This window comes from Boleophthalmus pectinirostris, unplaced genomic scaffold, assembly GCF_026225935.1.
Source record: "Boleophthalmus pectinirostris isolate CB_2022bp ecotype Guang Dong unplaced genomic scaffold, ASM2622593v1 HiC_scaffold_17, whole genome shotgun sequence".
In the NCBI taxonomy this organism is placed as follows: domain Eukaryota; kingdom Metazoa; phylum Chordata; class Actinopteri; order Gobiiformes; family Gobiidae; genus Boleophthalmus; species Boleophthalmus pectinirostris.
Window position 1 is genome coordinate 3,342,786 of NW_026571115.1, and position 25,194 is coordinate 3,367,979.

Sequence of the window (25,194 nt, forward strand, 5' to 3'; positions counted from 1 at the left end):
CCTCAAAGGCTGCTATGCTATCCACTATACCACCATCACAAGGTGGAGGTGACATCACACAGTGACATCACAGTGTCCTCTCATAGTGGTGTTGAAAGTCAGTGAAATGATATGGTGACTCCCTACAGACAAAATCATATCAAAATCACAGATAGCTAGCAGTAGTAAGACAGAATGACTGAGTGCATATAAGCCACTACTGTTGATCCCAAAAGCTAGTAATTCCCATTCCAGGAGCTGAACCCAGGCCGCCTGGTTGAGAACCAGGAATCCTAACCGCTAGACCATATGGGAAATTCAGGCTTTGAACTATTGGTCACTTTCCTAATGAAGTACAGAGATGATGCGCACTATGTTGAGGGGAACTGTGGCGGTCATCTCTGTTTCGACTGTCCCAAGCAAATAATTAGAGAACGATGTTCTGGATTAAGGCTCCAGTCTCTTCGGGGGCATGGGTTCAAATCCCACCACTGCCAGTTTGCTCTCTGATGCCAAACTGAACCAAGGTAGACTTTGCAGCATTCTGCCCTGATGTAGGCTTTTCAGCAGCCACCCTGGATAAGCTCCTTCGAGATACTGTCTCAAACATTGGAATTCCCTCTCCCTGTCGACCTGTGTTAGAAGACACTGTCTTTATGCATAATAGAAAGCATAATAGAAGCCCCTCGTTGTTGGCAGGATTCAAACCTGTCCATCGCCTTAACCACTCGGCCACAACAACTCGCAAACACGTAACTGTCAAAAATAAAAATTAAAAAAACGACAAAAAAAACCCAGAAACAATACCTTACTGTCAACGTGGCTTGCGCCACATAATCGAGCTGGAGATGCCGTTGCTGGCAGGATTCGAACCTGCGCGGGCAGACCCCAACGGATTTCAAATCCGTCGCCTTAACCTCTCGGCCACAACAACAATACTGTCAACGCCGAAGGGATCTGACAACCCTCTGGCATAGTGATAACACAGCTACATCAGAGACTTCTTTGTCTTCACACATGGATGTTCCACTGGAATGAAATGTGATGTCACTGGCACTACAGCAGCTAACCTTAGGCTCTGTGGCGCAACGGTAGCGCGTCTGACTCCAGATCAGAAGGTTGTGTGTTCAAATCACGTCAGGGTCATTAGCTTTCTTGATTACTTTGTCAATGTTGTGCAGCAGAACAGTAGAGGTTGTGCTAGCCTCTGACAGGCAGATGTCCTATTAGATTATGTAAAGAGTTGTATATGTGCACTAGCTATGTTTTCAGAAAACCATGCCGAAATAGCTCAGTTGGGAGAGCGTTAGACTGAAGATCTAAAGGTCCCTGGTTCAATCCCGGGTTTCGGCAAATGTGTTATTTTCTGTGCTTCAGCTTCATGTTGCCATTCAGGATTTACACAACTGCACCGACCTTTTAAACTGAAGGTCTGTGTTTCAAGTCCCTGTTCAGGCAGTTCTATATTTATAACAAGGGAACAAGAACAGTTGGAAATAACTACTGCATATAGGCAATAAACCGTGGAACTTGGAATGAAGTCTTCTAGCATGGCAAGAAACTTCTCAATTGCATCTGAAATGATTACAAACATGAAACATTCATAAAGCGAAGCTTTTATGATACAAGAAGAGACCACAGCTATTTTTCAAAGAAACCCAAATTGTATTTATAAGATGAATGGTTGCAAAGCCATAAACCAGACCTAAATAATGAGTGGATACAAGCAAACTTCAGGCATGTGAGCCTGGTTAGCTCAGACGGTGGAACACCAGACTTTAATCAACAAAATTGGGTATCAGTGATTGCTTTGAGACTTCCAGTGCTTGGGCTGGATGTTGCCATTCAGCATTTACACAACTGTGTCTTACCTTTTAATCTGAAGGTTCCTGGTTCAAGTCCCCGTTCAGGCAATTCTAGATTACCAAGAACAAGACTACTGACAATAAACAGCCTGGATAGCTCAGTTGGTAGAGCATCAGACTCTTAATCTGATGGTCCAGGGTTCAAGTCCCTGTTCAGGTGATTCTATATTTATAGCAAGGGAACAAGAGCAGTTGAAAAAAAAAAAATCACTGGAGTTAGGTCATAACAAACCATGGAATGATGTCTTCTAGCGTGACAAAAAACTTCTCAAGTGTCTCTTAAATGATTACAAACATGAAACATTCATACAGCCAAACCTTTATGATACAAGAACAGACCACAGCTACTTTTCAAAGAAACCTAAATTGTATTTATAAGATGAATGGTTGCAAAGCAAGTGGCCTTAAACCAGACCTAAATAATGAGTGGATAAAAGCAAACGTCAGGCATGTTAGCATGTTAGTTCAGACAGTAGAACACCAGACTTTAAGCAACCAGACTGAGTATCAGTGGTTGCTTTGAGATTCAAAGAACCATGTCATACACAATGATTTCAGAAAACCATGCCGAAATACATACTTTGTAAATGTTGTGCAGCAAAACAATAGAGACTGTGCTAGCCTCTAACAGTCAGCTGTCCTATTAGATTACGTTAAGAGCTGTATATGTTCACTAGCTATGAAGAGTTACGTTTTGGAAGCAATGAATTCAACACACACGTTCCCCGAAACACACAGAACCACCACTATTCACAAGTAAGGTTGCGATGGCCGGGAATCGAACCCGGGTCAACTGCTTGGAAGGCAGCTATGCTAACCACTATACCACCATCGCAAGATGAGCAGCATATCACACAGTGACATCACCTTCCATTCACGCGGACATCACAGTCTCCTCAAAGGGCCTCAAAGGCTGCTATGCTATCCACTATACCACCATCACAAGGTGGAGGTGACATCACACAGTGACATCACAGTGTCCTCTCATAGTGGTGTTGAAAGTCAGTGAAATGATATGGTGACTCCCTACAGACAAAATCATATCAAAATCACAGATAGCTAGCAGTAGTAAGACAGAATGACTGAGTGCATATAAGGCACTACTGTTGATCCCAAAAGCTAGTAATTCCCATTCCAGGAGCTGAACCCAGGCCGCCTGGTTGAGAACCAGGAATCCTAACCGCTAGACCATATGGGAAATTCAGGCTTTGAACTATTGGTCACTTTCCTAATGAAGTACAGAGATGATGCGCACTATGTTGAGGGGAACTGTGGCGGTCATCTCTGTTTCGACTGTCCCAAGCAAATAATTAGAGAACGATGTTCTGGATTAAGGCTCCAGTCTCTTCGGGGGCATGGGTTCAAATCCCACCACTGCCAGTTTGCTCTCTGATGCCAAACTGAACCAAGGTAGACTTTGCAGCATTCTGCCCTGATGTAGGCTTTTCAGCAGCCACCCTGGATAAGCTCCTTCGAGATACTGTCTCAAACATTGGAATTCCCTCTCCCTGTCGACCTGTGTTAGAAGACACTGTCTTTATGCATAATAGAAAGCATAATAGAAGCCCCCTCGTTGTTGGCAGGATTCAAACCTGTCCATCGCCTTAACCACTCGGCCACAACAACTCGCAAACACGTAACTGTCAAAAATAAAAATAAAAAAAACGACAAAAAAAACCCCAGAAACAATACCTTACTGTCAACGTGGCTTGCGCCACATAATCGAGCTGGAGATGCCGTTGCTGGCAGGATTCGAACCTGCGCGGGCAGACCCCAACGGATTTCAAATCCGTCGCCTTAACCTCTCGGCCACAACAACAATACTGTCAACGCCGAAGGGATCTGACAACCCTCTGGCATAGTGATAACACAGCTACATCAGAGACTTCTTTGTCTTCACACATGGATGTTCCACTGGAATGAAATGTGATGTCACTGGCACTACAGCAGCTAACCTTAGGCTCTGTGGCGCAACGGTAGCGCGTCTGACTCCAGATCAGAAGGTTGTGTGTTCAAATCACGTCAGGGTCATTAGCTTTCTTGATTACTTTGTCAATGTTGTGCAGCAGAACAGTAGAGGTTGTGCTAGCCTCTGACAGGCAGATGTCCTATTAGATTATGTAAAGAGTTGTATATGTGCACTAGCTATGTTTTCAGAAAACCATGCCGAAATAGCTCAGTTGGGAGAGCGTTAGACTGAAGATCTAAAGGTCCCTGGTTCAATCCCGGGTTTCGGCAAATGTGTTATTTTCTGTGCTTCAGCTTCATGTTGCCATTCAGGATTTACACAACTGCACCGACCTTTTAAACTGAAGGTCTGTGTTTCAAGTCCCTGTTCAGGCAGTTCTATATTTATAACAAGGGAACAAGAACAGTTGGAAATAACTACTGCATATAGGCAATAAACCGTGGAACTTGGAATGAAGTCTTCTAGCATGGCAAGAAACTTCTCAATTGCATCTGAAATGATTACAAACATGAAACATTCATAAAGCGAAGCTTTTATGATACAAGAAGAGACCACAGCTATTTTTCAAAGAAACCCAAATTGTATTTATAAGATGAATGGTTGCAAAGCCATAAACCAGACCTAAATAATGAGTGGATACAAGCAAACTTCAGGCATGTGAGCCTGGTTAGCTCAGACGGTGGAACACCAGACTTTAATCAACAAAATTGGGTATCAGTGATTGCTTTGAGACTTCCAGTGCTTGGGCTGGATGTTGCCATTCAGCATTTACACAACTGTGTCTACCTTTTAATCTGAAGGTTCCTGGTTCAAGTCCCTGTTCAGGCAATTCTAGATTACCAAGAACAAGACTACTGACGAATAAACAGCCTGGATAGCTCAGTTGGTAGAGCATCAGACTCTTAATCTGATGGTCCAGGGTTCAAGTCCCTGTTCAGGTGATTCTATATTTATAGCAAGGGAACAAGAGCAGTTGAAAAAAAAAAAATCACTGGAGTTAGGTCATAACAAACCATGGAATGAAGTCTTCTAGCGTGACAAAAAACTTCTCAAGTGTCTCTTAAATGATTACAAACATGAAACATTCATACAAGCCAAACCTTTATGATACAAGAACAGACCACAGCTACTTTTCAAAGAAACCTAAATTGTATTTATAAGATGAATGGTTGCAAAGCAAGTGGCCTTAAACCAGACCTAAATAATGAGTGGATAAAAGCAAACGTCAGGCATGTTAGCATGTTAGTTCAGACAGTAGAACACCAGACTTTAAGCAACCAGACTGAGTATCAGTGGTTGCTTTGAGATTCAAAGAACCATGTCATACACAATGATTTCAGAAAACCATGCCGAAATACATACTTTGTAAATGTTGTGCAGCAAAACAATAGAGACTGTGCTAGCCTCTAACAGTCAGCTGTCCTATTAGATTACGTTAAGAGCTGTATATGTTCACTAGCTATGAAGAGTTACGTTTTGGAAGCAATGAATTCAACACACACGTTCCCCGAAACACACAGAACCACCACTATTCACAAGTAAGGTTGCGATGGCCGGGAATCGAACCCGGGTCAACTGCTTGGAAGGCAGCTATGCTAACCACTATACCACCATCGCAAGATGAGCAGCATATCACACAGTGACATCACCTTCCATTCACGCGGACATCACAGTCTCCTCAAAGGGCCTCAAAGGCTGCTATGCTATCCACTATACCACCATCACAAGGTGGAGGTGACATCACACAGTGACATCACAGTGTCCTCTCATAGTGGTGTTGAAAGTCAGTGAAATGATATGGTGACTCCCTACAGACAAAATCATATCAAAATCACAGATAGCTAGCAGTAGTAAGACAGAATGACTGAGTGCATATAAGGCACTACTGTTGATCCCAAAAGCTAGTAATTCCCATTCCAGGAGCTGAACCCAGGCCGCCTGGTTGAGAACCAGGAATCCTAACCGCTAGACCATATGGGAAATTCAGGCTTTGAACTATTGGTCACTTTCCTAATGAAGTACAGAGATGATGCGCACTATGTTGAGGGGAACTGTGGCGGTCATCTCTGTTTCGACTGTCCCAAGCAAATAATTAGAGAACGATGTTCTGGATTAAGGCTCCAGTCTCTTCGGGGGCATGGGTTCAAATCCCACCACTGCCAGTTTGCTCTCTGATGCCAAACTGAACCAAGGTAGACTTTGCAGCATTCTGCCCTGATGTAGGCTTTTCAGCAGCCACCCTGGATAAGCTCCTTCGAGATACTGTCTCAAACATTGGAATTCCCTCTCCCTGTCGACCTGTGTTAGAAGACACTGTCTTTATGCATAATAGAAAGCATAATAGAAGCCCCCTCGTTGTTGGCAGGATTCAAACCTGTCCATCGCCTTAACCACTCGGCCACAACAACTCGCAAACACGTAACTGTCAAAAATAAAAATAAAAAAAACGACAAAAAAAATCCCAGAAACAATACCTTACTGTCAACGTGGCTTGCGCCACATAATCGAGCTGGAGATGCCGTTGCTGGCAGGATTCGAACCTGCGCGGGCAGACCCCAACGGATTTCAAATCCGTCGCCTTAACCTCTCGGCCACAACAACAATACTGTCAACGCCGAAGGGATCTGACAACCCTCTGGCATAGTGATAACACAGCTACATCAGAGACTTCTTTGTCTTCACACATGGATGTTCCACTGGAATGAAATGTGATGTCACTGGCACTACAGCAGCTAACCTTAGGCTCTGTGGCGCAACGGTAGCGCGTCTGACTCCAGATCAGAAGGTTGTGTGTTCAAATCACGTCAGGGTCATTAGCTTTCTTGATTACTTTGTCAATGTTGTGCAGCAGAACAGTAGAGGTTGTGCTAGCCTCTGACAGGCAGATGTCCTATTAGATTATGTAAAGAGTTGTATATGTGCACTAGCTATGTTTTCAGAAAACCATGCCGAAATAGCTCAGTTGGGAGAGCGTTAGACTGAAGATCTAAAGGTCCCTGGTTCAATCCCGGGTTTCGGCAAATGTGTTATTTTCTGTGCTTCAGCTTCATGTTGCCATTCAGGATTTACACAACTGCACCGACCTTTTAAACTGAAGGTCTGTGTTTCAAGTCCCTGTTCAGGCAGTTCTATATTTATAACAAGGGAACAAGAACAGTTGGAAATAACTACTGCATATAGGCAATAAACCGTGGAACTTGGAATGAAGTCTTCTAGCATGGCAAGAAACTTCTCAATTGCATCTGAAATGATTACAAACATGAAACATTCATAAAGCGAAGCTTTTATGATACAAGAAGAGACCACAGCTATTTTTCAAAGAAACCCAAATTGTATTTATAAGATGAATGGTTGCAAAGCCATAAACCAGACCTAAATAATGAGTGGATACAAGCAAACTTCAGGCATGTGAGCCTGGTTAGCTCAGACGGTGGAACACCAGACTTTAATCAACAAAATTGGGTATCAGTGATTGCTTTGAGACTTCCAGTGCTTGGGCTGGATGTTGCCATTCAGCATTTACACAACTGTGTCTACCTTTTAATCTGAAGGTTCCTGGTTCAAGTCCCTGTTCAGGCAATTCTAGATTACCAAGAACAAGACTACTGACAATGAACAGCCTGGATAGCTCAGTTGGTAGAGCATCAGACTCTTAATCTGATGGTCCAGGGTTCAAGTCCCTGTTCAGGTGATTCTATATTTATAGCAAGGGAACAAGAGCAGTTGAAAAAAAAAAATCACTGGAGTTAGGTCTTAACAAACCATGGAACGAGGAATGAAGTCTTCTAGCGTGACAAGAAACTTCTCAAGTGTCTCTTAAATGATTACAAACATGAAACATTCATAAAGCCAAACCTTTATGATACAAGAACAGACCACAGCTACTTTTCAAAGAAACCTAAATTGTATTTATAAGATGAATGGTTGCAAAGCAAGTGGCCTTAAACCAGACCTAAATAATGAGTGGATAAAAGCAAACGTCAGGCATGTTAGCATGTTTAGTTCAGACAGTAGAACACCAGACTTTAAGCAACCAGACTGAGTATCAGTGGTTGCTTTGAGATTCAAAGAACCATGTCATACACAATGATTTCAGAAAACCATGCCGAAATACATACTTTGTAAATGTTGTGCAGCAAAACAATAGAGACTGTGCTAGCCTCTAACAGTCAGCTGTCCTATTAGATTACGTTAAGAGCTGTATATGTTCACTAGCTATGAAGAGTTACATTTTGGAAGCAATGAATTCAACACACACGTTCCCCGAAACACACAGAACCACCACTATTCACAAGTAAGGTTGCGATGGCCGGGAATCGAACCCGGGTCAACTGCTTGGAAGGCAGCTATGCTAACCACTATACCACCATCGCAAGATGAGCAGCATATCACACAGTGACATCACCTTCCATTCACGCGGACATCACAGTCTCCTCAAAGGGCCTCAAAGGCTGCTATGCTATCCACTATACCACCATCACAAGGTGGAGGTGACATCACACAGTGACATCACAGTGTCCTCTCATAGTGGTGTTGAAAGTCAGTGAAATGATATGGTGACTCCCTACAGACAAAATCATATCAAAATCACAGATAGCTAGCAGTAGTAAGACAGAATGACTGAGTGCATATAAGGCACTACTGTTGATCCCAAAAGCTAGTAATTCCCATTCCAGGAGCTGAACCCAGGCCGCCTGGTTGAGAACCAGGAATCCTAACCGCTAGACCATATGGGAAATTCAGGCTTTGAACTATTGGTCACTTTCCTAATGAAGTACAGAGATGATGCGCACTATGTTGAGGGGAACTGTGGCGGTCATCTCTGTTTCGACTGTCCCAAGCAAATAATTAGAGAACGATGTTCTGGATTAAGGCTCCAGTCTCTTCGGGGGCATGGGTTCAAATCCCACCACTGCCAGTTTGCTCTCTGATGCCAAACTGAACCAAGGTAGACTTTGCAGCATTCTGCCCTGATGTAGGCTTTTCAGCAGCCACCCTGGATAAGCTCCTTCGAGATACTGTCTCAAACATTGGAATTCCCTCTCCCTGTCGACCTGTGTTAGAAGACACTGTCTTTATGCATAATAGAAAGCATAATAGAAGCCCCCTCGTTGTTGGCAGGATTCAAACCTGTCCATCGCCTTAACCACTCGGCCACAACAACTCGCAAACACGTAACTGTCAAAAATAAAAATAAAAAAACGACAAAAAAAAAACCCCAGAAACAATACCTTACTGTCAACGTGGCTTGCGCCACATAATCGAGCTGGAGATGCCGTTGCTGGCAGGATTCGAACCTGCGCGGGCAGACCCCAACGGATTTCAAATCCGTCGCCTTAACCTCTCGGCCACAACAACAATACTGTCAACGCCGAAGGGATCTGACAACCCTCTGGCATAGTGATAACACAGCTACATCAGAGACTTCTTTGTCTTCACACATGGATGTTCCACTGGAATGAAATGTGATGTCACTGGCACTACAGCAGCTAACCTTAGGCTCTGTGGCGCAACGGTAGCGCGTCTGACTCCAGATCAGAAGGTTGTGTGTTCAAATCACGTCAGGGTCATTAGCTTTCTTGATTACTTTGTCAATGTTGTGCAGCAGAACAGTAGAGGTTGTGCTAGCCTCTGACAGGCAGATGTCCTATTAGATTATGTAAAGAGTTGTATATGTGCACTAGCTATGTTTTCAGAAAACCATGCCGAAATAGCTCAGTTGGGAGAGCGTTAGACTGAAGATCTAAAGGTCCCTGGTTCAATCCCGGGTTTCGGCAAATGTGTTATTTTCTGTGCTTCAGCTTCATGTTGCCATTCAGGATTTACACAACTGCACCGACCTTTTAAACTGAAGGTCTGTGTTTCAAGTCCCTGTTCAGGCAGTTCTATATTTATAACAAGGGAACAAGAACAGTTGGAAATAACTACTGCATATAGGCAATAAACCGTGGAACTTGGAATGAAGTCTTCTAGCATGGCAAGAAACTTCTCAATTGCATCTGAAATGATTACAAACATGAAACATTCATAAAGCGAAGCTTTTATGATACAAGAAGAGACCACAGCTATTTTTCAAAGAAACCCAAATTGTATTTATAAGATGAATGGTTGCAAAGCCATAAACCAGACCTAAATAATGAGTGGATACAAGCAAACTTCAGGCATGTGAGCCTGGTTAGCTCAGACGGTGGAACACCAGACTTTAATCAACAAAATTGGGTATCAGTGATTGCTTTGAGACTTCCAGTGCTTGGGCTGGATGTTGCCATTCAGCATTTACACAACTGTGTCTACCTTTTAATCTGAAGGTTCCTGGTTCAAGTCCCTGTTCAGGCAATTCTAGATTACCAAGAACAAGACTACTGAAGATAAACAGCCTGGATAGCTCAGTTGGTAGAGCATCAGACTCTTAATCTGATGGTCCAGGGTTCAAGTCCCTGTTCAGGTGATTCTATATTTATAGCAAGGGAACAAGAGCAGTTGAAAAAAAAAAATCACTGGAGTTAGGTCATAACAAACCATGGAATGAAGTCTTCTAGCGTGACAAAAAACTTCTCAAGTGTCTCTTAAATGATTACAAACATGAAACATTCATAAAGCCAAACCTTTATGATACAAGAACAGACCACAGCTACTTTTCAAAGAAACCTAAATTGTATTTATAAGATGAATGGTTGCAAAGCAAGTGGCCTTAAACCAGACCTAAATAATGAGTGGATAAAAGCAAACGTCAGGCATGTTAGCATGTTTAGTTCAGACAGTAGAACACCAGACTTTAAGCAACCAGACTGAGTATCAGTGGTTGCTTTGAGATTCAAAGAACCATGTCATACACAATGATTTCAGAAAACCATGCCGAAATACATACTTTGTAAATGTTGTGCAGCAAAACAATAGAGACTGTGCTAGCCTCTAACAGTCAGCTGTCCTATTAGATTACGTTAAGAGCTGTATATGTTCACTAGCTATGAAGAGTTACGTTTTGGAAGCAATGAATTCAACACACACGTTCCCCGAAACACACAGAACCACCACTATTCACAAGTAAGGTTGCGATGGCCGGGAATCGAACCCGGGTCAACTGCTTGGAAGGCAGCTATGCTAACCACTATACCACCATCGCAAGATGAGCAGCATATCACACAGTGACATCACCTTCCATTCACGCGGACATCACAGTCTCCTCAAAGGGCCTCAAAGGCTGCTATGCTATCCACTATACCACCATCACAAGGTGGAGGTGACATCACACAGTGACATCACAGTGTCCTCTCATAGTGGTGTTGAAAGTCAGTGAAATGATATGGTGACTCCCTACAGACAAAATCATATCAAAATCACAGATAGCTAGCAGTAGTAAGACAGAATGACTGAGTGCATATAAGGCACTACTGTTGATCCCAAAAGCTAGTAATTCCCATTCCAGGAGCTGAACCCAGGCCGCCTGGTTGAGAACCAGGAATCCTAACCGCTAGACCATATGGGAAATTCAGGCTTTGAACTATTGGTCACTTTCCCGGGTTTCGGCAAATGTGTTACTTTCTGTGCTTCAGCTTCATGTTGCCATTCAGGATTTACACAACTGTGTCTACCTTTTAAACTGAAGGTCTGTGTTTCAAGTCCCTGTTCAGGCGATTGTAGATTTCCAAGAACAAGACTATAGCAGCAAGAGAGCCTGGATAGCTCAGTTGGTAGAGCATCAGACTTTTAATCTGAGGGTCCAGGGTGCAAGTCCCTGTTCAGGCAGTTCTATATTTACAACAAGGGAACAAGAACAGTTGGAAATAACTACTGCATATAGGCAATAAACCGTGGAACTTGGAATGAAGTCTTCTAGCATGGCAAGAAACTTCTCAATTGCAACTGAAATGATTACAAACATGAAACATTCATAAAGCGAAAGCTTTTATGATACAAGAAGAGACCACAGCTATTTTTCAAAGAAACCCAAATTGTATTTATAAGATGAATGGTTGCAAAGCCATAAACCAGACCTAAATAATGAGTGGATAAAAGCAAACTTCAGGCATGTGAGCCTGGTTAGCTCAGACGGTGGAACACCAGACTTTAATCAACAAAACTGGGTATCAGTGATTGCTTTGAGACTTTATCCAAAGAAACATGTCATACACAATGATTTCAGCAAACCATGCAGGAATAGCTGAGATTGGAGTGAAGATCTAAAATCCTGGGTTTTGGCAAACGTGCTATTTTCTGTGCTTCAGCTTCATGTTGCCGTTCAGGATTTACACAACCGCATCTACCTTTTAATCTGAAGGTCCATGGTTCAAGTCCCTGTTCAGGTGATTCTAGATTTATAACAAGTGAACAAGAACAGTTGGAAGTTTTTTCATGCAAGTCTAACGCTGCTGCACTTGTCTTTTAATCTGAGGGCCCGTGGTTCTCTCACTCTTCCTACCTCTTTTTTCATTTACTCTTTCTCCCTCTCTCTTCTTCTAATCTCCCTCTTCACATTTCTCTGTGTCATCCTTAATGACTCTCTCTATTCATTCTCTATCTTTCTCTTGCTCTTGTTCTCTTTTTCTTTTTTTCATTTACTCTCTCTCTCCCTCTAATCCCTCTCTTTGCTTTTCTTCAATAAATCCATTTTTTGAGTGTAATGCCATATTGTGGAACATTACAGGTAAAGCAAAAGCATCGCCACGGTGATGGACTCACAACCTGAAAAGATGCACACCGCACCTGTGACCCCCTCTTCCTTTCTCTTTCCCCCATCCCCCCATCTCTCCTCGTAATAATTACACTGGTGTCTTCAACTCATTCTCCTTTTGTAATTTTCTCTCTTTTTTCACTCTTTTCCTCCCTCTGCTTTCCCTCTCTCTCTCTCTCTCTCTCTCTCCCACATCCCCTCATCTCTCCCCATAATAATTAAACCGGTGTCTTCCTCTCCTTCGCTTTCTCCGTTGTTTAAAGTCTTTCCAGTAAAAATGTGTTTCTAATGACAATTCTGGGCGCTGGATTTTTGCAGGTAGTTGTTATGGAAACTACATCAGCTTCATTCCTCCATCTCTCTCTCTCTCTCTGTCTCTCTCTCTATTTTCCTTGTTCTTTCTCTCTCTCTCTCCTCCCTCTTTCACTCTCTCACTCTTTCTTCCTCTCTCTCCCTCCCTCTCTCTCTATCTCTTTCTCTCTTTCTCCCTTTTTCTTGCTTTCTCCCTCTCTCTGTTCTCTCACTCTCTGTATCCTCTCTTTCAGTCTTCTCTCTCCACTTCTCTCACCCCCTCCCTCTCTCCCATTCTCTCGCTCTCTTCCCTTCCCTTTTCTTTTTCTCTTTCCCTCTCTATCACACTCTCTCTCCTTCTCTCCCCCTCCTCATCCCTCCCTCTCTCTTTCTTTGTCTTTCTCTCTTTCTCCCTTTTTCTTGCTTTCTTTCTCTCTCTCTTGATCTCTCTCCCTCCCTCCCTCTATCTTCCTCACTTCATCTCATCCTCTCCCTTTCTCTGTCGTCCTCTCTCTCTCTTTCTCTCTGTATCTTCTCTTTTAGTCTTCTCTCTCCACTTCTCTCACCCCCTGCCTCTCTCTCCCTCTCTCCCATTCACTCACTCTCTTCCTGTTCCTTTCCTTCCTCTCTCTCCCTTTCACTCTCTTCCCCTCTCTCTGTATCCTCCCTCTCTCTCTTTATTTGTCTTTCTGTCTTTCTCCCCTTTTCTTGCTTTCTTCCTCTCTCTCTCTTGATCTTTCTCCCTCCCTCTACTTCTCTCTCAGTCTCCTTCTCTCTCCACTTCTCTCACCCCTCCCTCCCTCCCTCCCTCTCTCTCCCTCCCTCTCTCCCATTCGCTCGCTCTCTTCCTTCCCCTTTTCTTCCTCTCTTTCCTTCTCTCTATTACACTCTCTCTCTTTTTCTCTCTCCTTCCTCATCCCTCTCTCTCCCTTTAATTCTCCCTCCTTCTTCCATCTCCTTCTCTTTCCCTCCTTCTCCCCCTCTCTCTTTGTCTTTCTCTCTTTCTCCCTTTTTCTTGCTTTCTTCCCCTCTCTCTCGATCTCTCCCCCTCCCTCTCTCTTCCTCTCTTCATCTCATCCTCTTTCTCTCCCTTTCTGTCATCCTCTCTCTTTTTCTCTCTGTCTTCTTCTCTCTCCATTTCTCTCACCCCCTCCCTCTCTCTCCCTCCCTCTCTCCCATTCTCTTGCTCTCTTCCTGTTCCTTTCCTTCCTCTCTCTCTCCCTTTGTCTGTCTTCCTCTCTCTCTCTCGCTTTCTCTCTCTTCCCGTCTCTGTATCCTCCATCCTTCTCTCTCTCTCTTGATCTTTCTCCCTCCCTCTCTATATCTCTCTCAGTCTCCTTCTCTCTCCACTTCTCTCACCCCCGCTCTCTCTCTCCCATTCTCTCGCTCTCTTCCTTCCCCTTTCTTCCTCTCTTTCCTTCTCTCTATTACACTATCTCTCTTTGTCTCTCTCCTTCCTCATCCCTCTCTCTCCCTTTCCTTCTACCTCCTCCTTCATCTCCTTCTCTCTCCCTCCTTATCCCTCTCTCTCTTTGTCTTTCTCTCTTTCTCCCTTTTTCTTGCTTTCTTCCCCTCTCCATCTCCCTCCCTCTCTCTTCCTCTCTTCATCTCATCCTTTCTCTCTCTCTTTCTCTCTGTCTCCTTCTCTCTCCACTTCCCTCACCCCCTCCCTCTCTCCCATTCTCTCGCTCTCTTCCTTTCCCTTTTCTTCCTCTTCCTCTCTTTCCCTTTCTCCCTCTGTCTTTCTTCCTCTCTCTCTCTCTCTCTCCTTTCTCTCTCTTCCCCTCTCTCTGTATCCTCCCTCTCTCTCTCTCCCTTTCTTTATCTTTCTCTTTCTCCCCTTTTCTTGCTTTCTTCCTCTCTCCCTCTCACTTCTCTCACCCCCCTCACTCCCTCTCACCGATTATCTCACTCTCCTTCCCTTTTGTTCCTCTCTTTCCTTCATCCTTCTCTCTATTACACTCTCTCTCCTTCTCCCTCCCTCCTCATTACTCTCTCTCCCTTTCCTTCTCCCTCCCCCTTCCCTCTCCATCTCCTTCTCCCTCCCTCCTTATCCCCCTCTCTCTCTTTGTCTTTCTCTCTTTTTCTTGCCTTCTCCCTCCCTCTCTCTTCCTGTCTTCATCTCATCCTCTCTCCCTTTCTCTGTTGTCCTCTCTCTCTGTCTCCTTCTCTCTGCACTTCTTGCACCCCCTCCCTCTCGCTCCCTCCCTTTCTCTCTTTCTCCCTTTTTACTGCTTTCTTCCCTTCTCTCTATTGATCTTTCTCCCTCTCTTCCTCTCTCCATCTCATTCTCTCTCTCTCTCTCTCTCTCTCTCTCTGTATCCTCTCTCTCAGTCTCCTTCTCTCTCCACTTCTCTCACCCCCACTCTCACTCCATCCCTCTCTCCCATTCTCTCGCTCTCTTCCTTCCTCTTTTTCTCTCTCCTTCTTCATCCCTCTCTCTCCCTTTCCTTCTCCCTCCTTCTCCCTCCCTCCTCATCCCTCTCTCCCTTTGTCTTTCTCTTTCTCTCTTCTTCCTACTTTTTTCCCTTCTCTCTCTTGATCTCTTTCTCCCTCCCTCTCTCCCATTATCTCGCTCTCTTCATTTCCCTTTTATTTCTCTTTCTTTCCTTCACACTCTCTCTCCTTCTCCCTCCCTCCTCATCCCTCTCTCCTCTGTTATTTGCGTTCGGGCCCTGGCAGGTCATTACCGGCGGATAAACAGTTAAAGTGCGCTCCGTGAACGAGAGACACTTTGCTTTGCTTCAATTGCATCTCGCCGTGTCTCCGTTTCTGCTCATTTATTATTTAGCGGCGAATAAAAGACTCGCGCTCGTATTAAAGCGTTTGGACGAGTAAACAGTAAACAGCTGAACGGAGAAAATGGAGAGAACGGCAGACGTGCTTTTGTGTTCATTTAGAATAATAAAGCGCCCGGCAGCTCGGCGTAATCAGATTTACAGTGAAAACGCGACGAGACGGGAGACAGAGCGGAGTCAATCCACCGATAACGGCAAAACATGAAAAAACACAATTCGGACTGAGCGCCGATGCATTATGGGTACAGTTGCATTGGGCGTACATTTGCATTGTGGGTACAGGTGCCTTGTGGGTACAGGTGCCTTGTGGGTACAGTTGCATTGTGGGTACAGGTGCCTTGTGGGTACTGTTGCATTGTGGGTATCGTGACATTATGGGTACAGTTGCATTGTGGGTACAGTGACATTATGTGTACAGGTGCATTGTGGGTACAGGTGCCTTGTGGGAACAGGTGCATTGTGGGTACAGTTGCATTGTGGGTACAGGTGCATTGTGGGTACGGGTGCATTGTGGGTACAGGTGCCTTGTGGGAACAGGTGCATTGTGGGTACAGTTGCATTGTGGGTACAGTTGCATTGTGGATATGCATTATGGGTACAGTTAGTTGGGGGTACAGTTGCATTGTATGTACAGTTGCATTGTGTGTACAGGTGCATTGTGGGTACTGTATATATGCTGCTGTTTGTGAACGTGGGATACAGTGGAAAAAACACGGAGCTGTAGATACTCGAAACAAATGAACAAACGTGATGACTACAATATTCCCTAAGCTAACTGGAAGCACTGTTCTGTCTGAAGCTCTGTTAAGGGGTGTTCACACCAGAGCGGCAAAACATCGAGTTTCTATGTAAAGTCTATGTGGACGCGCATCTTGATTTTTTTATTTTTTTTTTCCCTGTTAATTGACATGGTTTCTTCTAGAGTTTTCAGATCTTAAAACTTTTTTTGGCTCTATTTATAATGTGTATATTATGTCACAATGGTAACTACTGAACATTCCACCATAGAAATATATGCATTCAACCTCCAGCGTCATGTCAAGAACTGTTTCAATTAAGTTGCAAATCAGTTAAGTTGTTAGCTTTACCGTGACGACAAAACTCTGCTCTGACCTCTCAGAGTTACAAAAAGCTCTTACAGACTCATTGTGGTGAATAATTAGAATGTTCTGAATGCACAAGGGACGTGTGGAAGAACTTTGTACCACTGCAAACTGTAACTGTTTTTCACATGCTTAAAAGATCCTCAAAAACAGACCTGGAGTTGTGTTTTGTTTCATTCACACATGTTTAACTCTTTATTTTAGTCTGATTACTACAGTGGCCGACAGGGGCCAAACTCACTGCAACGATGGCCCAATGTGTCTCAGAGAAAACAGCTTCAAGTAAAGAAATGATTTTTATTTTGGCAATATTTTACCAGGTAAGTCAGTTGAGAACACCTTCTCATTTGCAATGACGACCTGGCATGAAACAGTGAATAGAGACATAAGACAGTGAAACATTTGCAGATTAAAGATATAAAAGTGTTAAAAGTGTGTGCAATGATCCTGTTAAATACTCTGGATGGAGTTTTTAAAAGTCGACAGAGGTAAAAATGAACTAAGTTTGAAAGTCTGTTGAAGGTGGTTCTAGTCACTGCTGCAGAACTGAAATGGGGAGGGGCCCAAAGCTGTGCAGCTTTAGGAACGACCAGGGTCATGTCTCTGTTGGAACACAGTGCATCTGGAGCTGTGGATGTGCAGGAGTGAGCTGAAGTAGAACAGAATTGTACCAATTAAACATTTGTAAATGAACAAAAAGCAGTGTGTTTGTGTGCAGGTGTGGAGAGAGAGTCACTTCACCAGAGAGTAAAGTGCACAGTGATGTGGTTCTGTAAACTGAGTCTCCAGAGTCAATGATGAGGATGACTGTAGTTTTAACCAAAAGCTCTTTTGCGAGGCGTGTGAAACTGTTTTTATGTCGATATAGGAAATCTATTCTTAGTTTGGCTTTAGTGAGCAGACTGTACGCAAACAGTGCAAATTTCCAAACTCAAACACAAGTTTAAACTAAGTACAAACAAAGAACATAAAGAATGACAAAAAGCCCAAACACTGGCACCACTGTGAAATAATAAACATCAACTTTTTAACTTTGAAAATTTTACCAATTTTAATCATGTTAAATTATTTTTCAAGTGTCTTAGCTGCGATACACCATTACACTCCATTTGCCAGGACCATAAAATGTTCACACAGAGCGAACACAAGAGGAGCTACTCGTGGTGATTGTGTTGTTCGTCTGTACAGGACGACTCTTGGTCAGTCCTCGTTCTCTTTTAAAGGGGCCAGACTGTGGAACGGTTCACCAGCTCTTTTAAAAGTGGAAACCAACAACAACAAATTTAAAAGGAAATTTAAATTATTGTATGTTTAAAATCAAAAATGCATCCATTAAAAACGTACTGTATTTATTTTATCTGTATGTAATTTATGTGTCTTTTATTCTCTGTTTTTCTGCGTGTAGTTTATATTTTTATATGGAGGTGTTGAAAACTAACACTTGTCTTAGTAAGCAATGCATCTGGCTTGTCTAATGCGATTGTGATGTCCTTAATAAACATAAATTAAAAAAATAATAATAATAATGAATAAAATAAATGGCACATGATGTACCACTTTGTACAGTGATATAAATACAATAAATACAATTATTATACTCATATACAGAGTACAGTATATGAATATAATCAAATAAAAGCCACATTACCCTAACAGTCTTTTGTTCCTGCTGTAGTTTATTGTCGGATGGTTGTTTTCTGTCTCATTGGCAGAGTCTTTCTCTCTCTCCATCCGCTGTGTTTCTCCTTTGAGCTGTTGCACTGAGAGCGCCCCCTGCAGGTTTGGAGCACTTCTGTTGTGGTGACTGTTTATGCAGCGTTTTTCTGTGTTTTCTTGGTTTTCATCGTTTTGAGATTTGCTTCATTTCTGTATTTGCGACGCATTTGATGATTATTATGCATTTGTCTTTTTTTTTTTCTTTGTTTGTATCTTTAAACTTATGTTTGAGTTTGTGAATGTGCAGTTGTTTCTGTACTTGAAGCTCCGGTCAAGCAGTAATGGAGGGAAACGGGCAGATTTTTGACATTCAAATGTCTCTTATTCAGAAACTAGAGGGACTATTGAAATAAGTAAAGTATCAGAATGTAGGAAAGAGTTACACTCCAACAGGGTCAAGTTAAACCTGTGAGATTCTTTCAAGTTGTTGACAAAAAATTTTAAAAACTCATGTCGGTAACAGAGGGAATGAAATATGCAGCACTTTTTGGGCAATAAATCCAAACAGTGATAACTCTTGGTTCTCACTTCCATATCCTTAACAAACTGGTTTGAATATTTGCTTCATATAGTTTTCTACCATATGGTACAAGATTAGGTTGAAAAACCTCTTACTTTTTGACTCATGAGATTTTTTATTAAGAAAGATCATGGTAACGGAGGGAAAAGTAACGGAGGGAAAATTGTGCAAACAAGTAGAAGGTGCAGGATTTTACATCATTTGTCGCTTTTTTCTTCTGAAAACTTTAATATTACTTCAAAATGAAAGGAAACTATTTCTATAAAATATGTCAGTCCTTCCAAGCAAATTTTTATCATTTTAAATACATTTTTTTTTTTTTTTAAATCATGTAACTTCATGAACAGTTCAAAGATGGAATAACACAAGATATGATGAAATACATCCATTTATTGACATGATTTGCAGGTCTTTGAAATTTGGGAAATAATGTTTGTTCCATGTTTCATACATGGTCTGTTTAAAACATATGGAACTTTAGAACCAAAAATGGTACAGAAAAAAGGTCAACAGTTTCATAAACTAGAGTACATATGTATCTGTTCAATACATTTTTATATCAGATGAATTAACTTGAATTTTTTTCCTTGTTGTTTACTTCTGCTTGACCGGGCCCGTCTGCAAAGCACAAGTCATGAAGTGGTAGTTTTCAAGTGAACAGATTTATCTTCAGTTTAGTTGAGATGGAAATTCCCAGGTCTGAAGTGATCCAAATGATTCTCGTGAAGGTGTGTGTGTATATATATATATATATATATATATATATATATATATATATATATAATATATATATGTATATGTATATAATATATATATATATATATATATATATATATATATATATATACATATACACACACACACAGAGGTGCACTTGCAGTATTACCACATGACAGCATATCAAGGTGGAACTGAGATTTTTTCATTTTGAGAGAAGATAAGGAAACTACATTATAACATAGATCAGAAAAATGGTGTAATATGGGCCGACTATGACAATAAAAAACAGGTACAACTCCTTTAAACTGTTTTTGCTGGTTGGAGTAAGTTTTATTGTGGGTCTGAGTGGTTTTGGAGCTGTGGTTGGACCCCAGAGACACAAACGTCCTCTTTAACCCTGACACTGTGTCCATCTCCATCTGAGCTTCATCTGAGACCTGCCTGTGGGACTCGTACAGGAAATACACCGAACTGTTCAGGACATATACACGGGCTTTATGGAGACAGATCTGCTGCTGTTTACTTCATGTACTCTTCAAAAGCAGTGGGAAAAAGCAAGACTGAACACTATATATACATATCAGGAGGGCGTCTGACAACCAGGACATGCCACTTTTTGTTCAAATGTAGATAAAAGCTGAGAAATATTTTTTTCCACAATGATGCCTCTTCTACATCGTCTTAGGCTGCGTTCAGACTGCAGCCTGAAGTGACCCAAATCCGATTTTTTTGGCTTCTATGTGACCTGTATCCGATCTTTTAATGACAGTCTGAACGGCACAGATCCGAATTTTTCAAATGTGACCCAGGCCACTTGGATATGTGCTCCTGAATCCGATACATATCCGATCTTTTGACATGCGACTTCAGTCTGAACGGCCAAAGCGCATCCATCCGACTTACACGTCATTAACAAGCGACAAACGTCACTATTCTGCGCTGAAGCAGGCGGAAACAGGAACTGTAAAATCGCCAGGTGCTCAATGCTCGCGACCATATTTGGACAACTTCCGTAAACACAGAGCACGCTCGCTGCGGTTGACGCATGGGGTTGACGTCATCGTGTCTCCAGTGTCACATGCGGGACACTTTCGGGCCGTTTACTGTTCACACTGAAGTCACAGACAAGTCGCATTTAATTGGAAATGTGAACGACCTCGCAAAAACATCGGATTTCACAAAAAAATCTGAATTGAGCATTAAGCCCTGCAGTCTGAACGTAGCCTTAGTGTCCTAATTTTCCAGCTTGTCCCTTCTGTGTTTGAGGTGTGTGGGAGGAGTCACCTCTCAACACCAGCTCATCACACACCTGAGATCATCTCCAATCTCCAGTCGTTTCTTCCTCCACTCCCTGACACTTCAGAATTTTAACACACTTGTGCTCCCTGGATCTCCCATCTCTACTCACCTGGTCGTCTCGTGACTCGTGCTCCACTGGACTCCCCCCCCAGCTCCTCTCACACCTGTAAAACAGATCTCTTTACTTTCAGAACAATTAATTCAAAATTAAAAAACATGTAAACGCGGCCACTGTAAAACACACCAGGTAAGCGATGACATCTCCATGGAGACGAGCAGGTGGCAGCCATCCCCTCAGAAAAGTTCCACAGTGCCCCTTTAACCGTGTAGTTGTGTTTTACCCGATACTTTGACATGAGCCTCGTGCCCTGGTGCTGTAGCAGACGCCGGAGCAGAGGAAGAGGAAGAGCTGTGTTTTCAGATGAAACTGTCATGTCCGCCCTCCGCTCTCCCTGTGATCCCGACATCTCAACGTCTGGATCACGAGGCATCGGAAAAATATAAGAAATACGGATTCTATATGATGTGTTCGGAAACAGAGACAGCTCAACTCCCAGTGACCCCCAGGAACTGACGGCTGCTGACGAGACACAGGAAATACACAAGGGCTTTAAAAGAACAGGTTTTGCTGTAAAAGTGTCATTTTTAAAGTTTTATTTCATATTATTTCACTCCAAATCAACTTATTTTATCAAAGGTGCACTACGTAACCTGCTTGTTTCTAGGGAGATGTCACTGGCTCTGCCTGGAATGTTCCACAGTGTGACATTAAAGAGCTCTACTTTACATTTATTCAATTACTTGTGGTTTTAGAGGGATTCTGACTGAGCGGGGTCGCCTCTCCACAGATCTGACCTGTAACTTCGTTGGTTTGGTGCATACATGAAGATAGAAAGGTTTAATGCCATACTGTGGAACATTCCAGACAAAATATCTGACAGATTCTCCATCAGAAAAGTTGCACAATGCACATTTTAATTCTTACATCCAACATGGTATAATAATAAAAATGTTATTGCTTTGTCTGGAATGTTTCACGGTGTGGCATTAAACCTTTCGATTGTCATGGAGACCAGAAGTCAGAATGTCTGTTTTTCTAGGTATTTTGAGCTATAAAAACCACCTGTAATTGAATAAATATAAAGTAGAGCTGTTAAATGTTACACTGTGGAACATTCCAGACGGAGCAATAACATCTCCATACACAGGAAAAAAGGGAGGGTTTAAATTGTCTCTCATTAGAATCACTTTGAACATTTTTCTCAGGGTTTATATGCAATGTTGGGGAGTAACAGATTACATGTACCGGCGTTACATAATCAGAGTACAAATTATGAGTAACTGCATTCAGTTACAGTTACTGTTTTACTGAGTGGAAATTGGATTACAGTTACTTTGTTGAAATACATGGATTACATGTCGATATTGTCCTGTTTTCATATTTTGGGCTAAACCAGGACTAAACTAGAACTAAAACCAGGACTAAAACCAGGTCTAAACTAGGACCAAACTAATACAATATGAAACTAACAGTAGGTGGACATAATTGTGATTTCAAATAAAAATCATTTCTCTATCAGTAATATTTTAACATGGTCAAGTAAAGACTGAACAAACATGAATTTTCAGTATGTGTTGCTACATTCATGTAGTTTAAAAAAAAAACATGGACAATACCAAGTAATCCAAAGTATTCAGATTACATTACTCACTTGAAGTAATTTAATGGATTACATTACAAACTACATTTTGGGGTCTGTAATCTGTAATCTGTAGGGGAATACATTTTAAAAGTCACCTTCCCAACACTGGTTATATGAGTCCAATCTAGAGTTAATTTCACATTTTTGGAAATGTTAGTGAAGTAACACTGGACCAAAGTTTCTGTTTAACCCCGAAATCAAGAGTTAGATTAACGTTTTGACAGTAAACAGATAACACTTTGGAAGGTTATCCCGATTTAGCTAAACAACACAGGTGTTTTATTTTTACACTTAATTTCATCTTAAATGAGCTAAAATAATGTTCAGAACTGGTTCAGACTGGTCTTCTCTCGTGGGAGTTTAAAGTGGTGGGTGGGAGCATAGATCCTATATCTGAGTGGACAGAGCTAACGTGCTAGCCACCTTCTGCCAAAGAGGAAGTTCTCCAGGAGGCTCTTTTGGCTCCTTCTGACTCTGGCTCCATCTGACTTATATTAGAATCTTGTGGCTCCTCTCTCTGTACCTGCTGCAGTTATTATCCTTGTCATTTTGATCTTAAAATGTTTGCATTAACACGCAACACATGATCCTGATTTTTTTTCCCGCTATTTTGTCCATCATAACAATCGTGTTCAGAACATAGAGCCTGACTCCAGATTCACTCCTGTAACTGTGAACATCACGAGCCTCATTTGAGTGGAGGTGAACGCTGTGGGTGACGTCACTCACTTAGTCCACTTGTGTTACACAGTCTGTGGGTGTGAGGTGTCACATTAACACTAGTGGAAGTTCAATTAACTTCAACCATATCAACAAATAACCCCAACTCCAACCTCCATTTAACTTTCACTTTGTTAAAATAACACTTTTTGTGTTAAAACAAGTCTGAAATATTTTACCCTGACATTTGAACCGTCCAGTTTGTGCTGTGTAGAAACGAGCAGGTGACAGAGCCTCTGTGACAAAGTCCTCCTCAGCAGAGGGTTGTCGGTTTAATTCTTGGACCTTTTTTGTGAGTTTTCTAACCAAACACACACTAAACGTCACACACAAACACACTGACAGTCCTGGTGTGTATCCGTGTTTGTGTGTGTGTGTCAGTGTTTGTGAGTGTGTGTTTGTGTCAGTGTTTAATGTGTGTATGTATGTTTGTGTGCGTGTTTGTGCTGGGGTGTGTGTGTGTTAGTGAATGATTATGTGTGTGTGTTTTTGTGTAAGCGTGCGTGTATGTGTGTGTTTCTGTGCGTGCATGTTTGTGTGTGTATGTTTGTTTGTGTTTCTGTGTTTGTGTACGTGTGTGTGTGTGTGTTTGTGCGTTTCTGTGTGTATGATTGTGTGTGTGTGTGTGTGTGTTTGTGTGTGTAGGAGACTAGACTAAACACACACACACACACACTCTCTCACATGTTGTCAGATGTTTGGTCCAGTCTCTTGTGTTGTTGTTGGTTCAGGAGAAACTAATGATGCTCCAGATCTTCACTGTCCACAGCTCAGACTGACAACTCAAACTACCACTCTTTCTCTTTCTCTCTCTTCCTCTACTTCTCTGTCTCTCTCTCTCTCACACTTCTCTCTCCCTGCCTCTCTCCTCCTTCTCTAATCTTTCTTGCTCTGTTTCTCTCATTCGCTGGCTCTCTCTTACTTTTTCAGTCATCTTCTGCCCCCTCTCTTTCGCCTTGTCCTCTCTTGTCCCTTTCTGTCCTCCTCCCATCTCTTTCCTTCTCTCATCAACTCTGCTCCCTCTCTCTCTTCGTCTCTCCCGTCTCTCCCTTCTCCTTTCTCCTCTCCCTCTCTCCTCCCCCTTCGCTCATCCCTCTCTCCTATTTCTCTCTCCTCTCTCTCTCCCCTCTTTCCTCTTTCTCTCCTCTCCCTCTCTCTCCTCTCCCCTCTTTCCCTCTCTTCTTCCTCGTTTCCCCTCTCTCTCCTCCCTCTCTCCTCCTCGTCCGTGCTGAAGTCATGCTCTGAAGCTCGAGTGTCTGGGGTCTCTCTGTTTCTGTGTCGGAGTAAACCGGCTCCATGACCTCATTATTGTTTCCATAGTAACCAGAGACACGGAGAAACTGTTCTGTCTCTTCTTAATCTTCACTCCATCACAAACACTCCATCCTCAGGCCTGGCTGGGCTTCAACTTTTATTTGGACTTTACAGGGTTTAGAAAAAGTTAAAAAGCCACACTGAATTTTTTTCTTAAATGGCCAAGAAATCTCAAATTATGCTTAAAGTTTCAGTATGTAACTTTTGTCATGAGAGGGTCTGTTGTACTTTATCAGACACTCATGATGCAAATGACAAAGAAAGGAAACAAAACAGGAACTGAACTCAAGACCATTTTGTAATCTGTGTATCATTCACTCATTTGTTTTTCAAAAAAAAAAAAAAAAAAATATTTTCTTCATTATTTGTCTCCAAAACCAAAATGAAAAGAACAGATAACAATTTGTTTTTTCAGTTTTTGATTTTGTGTTTAAATAAATAATGGAAAAAAACAGATAACAGTTTAGGTTCCTGAACCAGGACTGGGTCAAGGACCAAACCGGGACTGAGACCAGGATCAGACCAG

At 42.3% G+C, this 25,194-nt stretch overlaps 21 non-coding genes across 21 annotated transcripts; 13 read left to right on the forward strand and 8 right to left on the reverse strand.

The window, feature by feature from the left end:
* Positions 1–831: 831 nt before the first annotated feature.
* Positions 832–913, reverse strand: trnas-uga (transfer RNA serine (anticodon UGA)). The gene has a single exon. It is a non-coding gene; the product is annotated as a tRNA-Ser (tRNA).
* A 140-nt stretch (positions 914–1,053) lies between these two features.
* On the forward strand, positions 1,054–1,125 carry trnaw-cca (transfer RNA tryptophan (anticodon CCA)). The gene has a single exon. It is a non-coding gene; the product is annotated as a tRNA-Trp (tRNA).
* A 134-nt stretch (positions 1,126–1,259) lies between these two features.
* On the forward strand, positions 1,260–1,332 carry trnaf-gaa (transfer RNA phenylalanine (anticodon GAA)). Its single transcript has one exon. It is a non-coding gene; the product is annotated as a tRNA-Phe (tRNA).
* A 599-nt stretch (positions 1,333–1,931) lies between these two features.
* Positions 1,932–2,004, forward strand: trnak-cuu (transfer RNA lysine (anticodon CUU)). Its single transcript has one exon. It is a non-coding gene; the product is annotated as a tRNA-Lys (tRNA).
* Positions 2,005–2,607: 603 nt separating this feature from the next.
* On the reverse strand, positions 2,608–2,679 carry trnag-ucc (transfer RNA glycine (anticodon UCC)). The gene has a single exon. It is a non-coding gene; the product is annotated as a tRNA-Gly (tRNA).
* A 902-nt stretch (positions 2,680–3,581) lies between these two features.
* trnas-uga (transfer RNA serine (anticodon UGA)) lies at positions 3,582–3,663 on the reverse strand. The gene has a single exon. It is a non-coding gene; the product is annotated as a tRNA-Ser (tRNA).
* Positions 3,664–3,803: 140 nt separating this feature from the next.
* Positions 3,804–3,875, forward strand: trnaw-cca (transfer RNA tryptophan (anticodon CCA)). The gene has a single exon. It is a non-coding gene; the product is annotated as a tRNA-Trp (tRNA).
* A 134-nt stretch (positions 3,876–4,009) lies between these two features.
* On the forward strand, positions 4,010–4,082 carry trnaf-gaa (transfer RNA phenylalanine (anticodon GAA)). Its single transcript has one exon. It is a non-coding gene; the product is annotated as a tRNA-Phe (tRNA).
* A 599-nt stretch (positions 4,083–4,681) lies between these two features.
* Positions 4,682–4,754, forward strand: trnak-cuu (transfer RNA lysine (anticodon CUU)). The gene has a single exon. It is a non-coding gene; the product is annotated as a tRNA-Lys (tRNA).
* Positions 4,755–5,358: 604 nt separating this feature from the next.
* Positions 5,359–5,430, reverse strand: trnag-ucc (transfer RNA glycine (anticodon UCC)). Its single transcript has one exon. It is a non-coding gene; the product is annotated as a tRNA-Gly (tRNA).
* A 902-nt stretch (positions 5,431–6,332) lies between these two features.
* On the reverse strand, positions 6,333–6,414 carry trnas-uga (transfer RNA serine (anticodon UGA)). Its single transcript has one exon. It is a non-coding gene; the product is annotated as a tRNA-Ser (tRNA).
* Positions 6,415–6,554: 140 nt separating this feature from the next.
* On the forward strand, positions 6,555–6,626 carry trnaw-cca (transfer RNA tryptophan (anticodon CCA)). Its single transcript has one exon. It is a non-coding gene; the product is annotated as a tRNA-Trp (tRNA).
* Positions 6,627–6,760: 134 nt separating this feature from the next.
* On the forward strand, positions 6,761–6,833 carry trnaf-gaa (transfer RNA phenylalanine (anticodon GAA)). Its single transcript has one exon. It is a non-coding gene; the product is annotated as a tRNA-Phe (tRNA).
* A 598-nt stretch (positions 6,834–7,431) lies between these two features.
* On the forward strand, positions 7,432–7,504 carry trnak-cuu (transfer RNA lysine (anticodon CUU)). Its single transcript has one exon. It is a non-coding gene; the product is annotated as a tRNA-Lys (tRNA).
* Positions 7,505–8,114: 610 nt separating this feature from the next.
* trnag-ucc (transfer RNA glycine (anticodon UCC)) lies at positions 8,115–8,186 on the reverse strand. Its single transcript has one exon. It is a non-coding gene; the product is annotated as a tRNA-Gly (tRNA).
* A 903-nt stretch (positions 8,187–9,089) lies between these two features.
* Positions 9,090–9,171, reverse strand: trnas-uga (transfer RNA serine (anticodon UGA)). The gene has a single exon. It is a non-coding gene; the product is annotated as a tRNA-Ser (tRNA).
* A 140-nt stretch (positions 9,172–9,311) lies between these two features.
* trnaw-cca (transfer RNA tryptophan (anticodon CCA)) lies at positions 9,312–9,383 on the forward strand. Its single transcript has one exon. It is a non-coding gene; the product is annotated as a tRNA-Trp (tRNA).
* Positions 9,384–9,517: 134 nt separating this feature from the next.
* Positions 9,518–9,590, forward strand: trnaf-gaa (transfer RNA phenylalanine (anticodon GAA)). The gene has a single exon. It is a non-coding gene; the product is annotated as a tRNA-Phe (tRNA).
* A 598-nt stretch (positions 9,591–10,188) lies between these two features.
* Positions 10,189–10,261, forward strand: trnak-cuu (transfer RNA lysine (anticodon CUU)). Its single transcript has one exon. It is a non-coding gene; the product is annotated as a tRNA-Lys (tRNA).
* A 603-nt stretch (positions 10,262–10,864) lies between these two features.
* Positions 10,865–10,936, reverse strand: trnag-ucc (transfer RNA glycine (anticodon UCC)). Its single transcript has one exon. It is a non-coding gene; the product is annotated as a tRNA-Gly (tRNA).
* Positions 10,937–11,486: 550 nt separating this feature from the next.
* Positions 11,487–11,559, forward strand: trnak-uuu (transfer RNA lysine (anticodon UUU)). The gene has a single exon. It is a non-coding gene; the product is annotated as a tRNA-Lys (tRNA).
* The last annotated feature ends 13,635 nt before the right edge of the window (positions 11,560–25,194 follow it).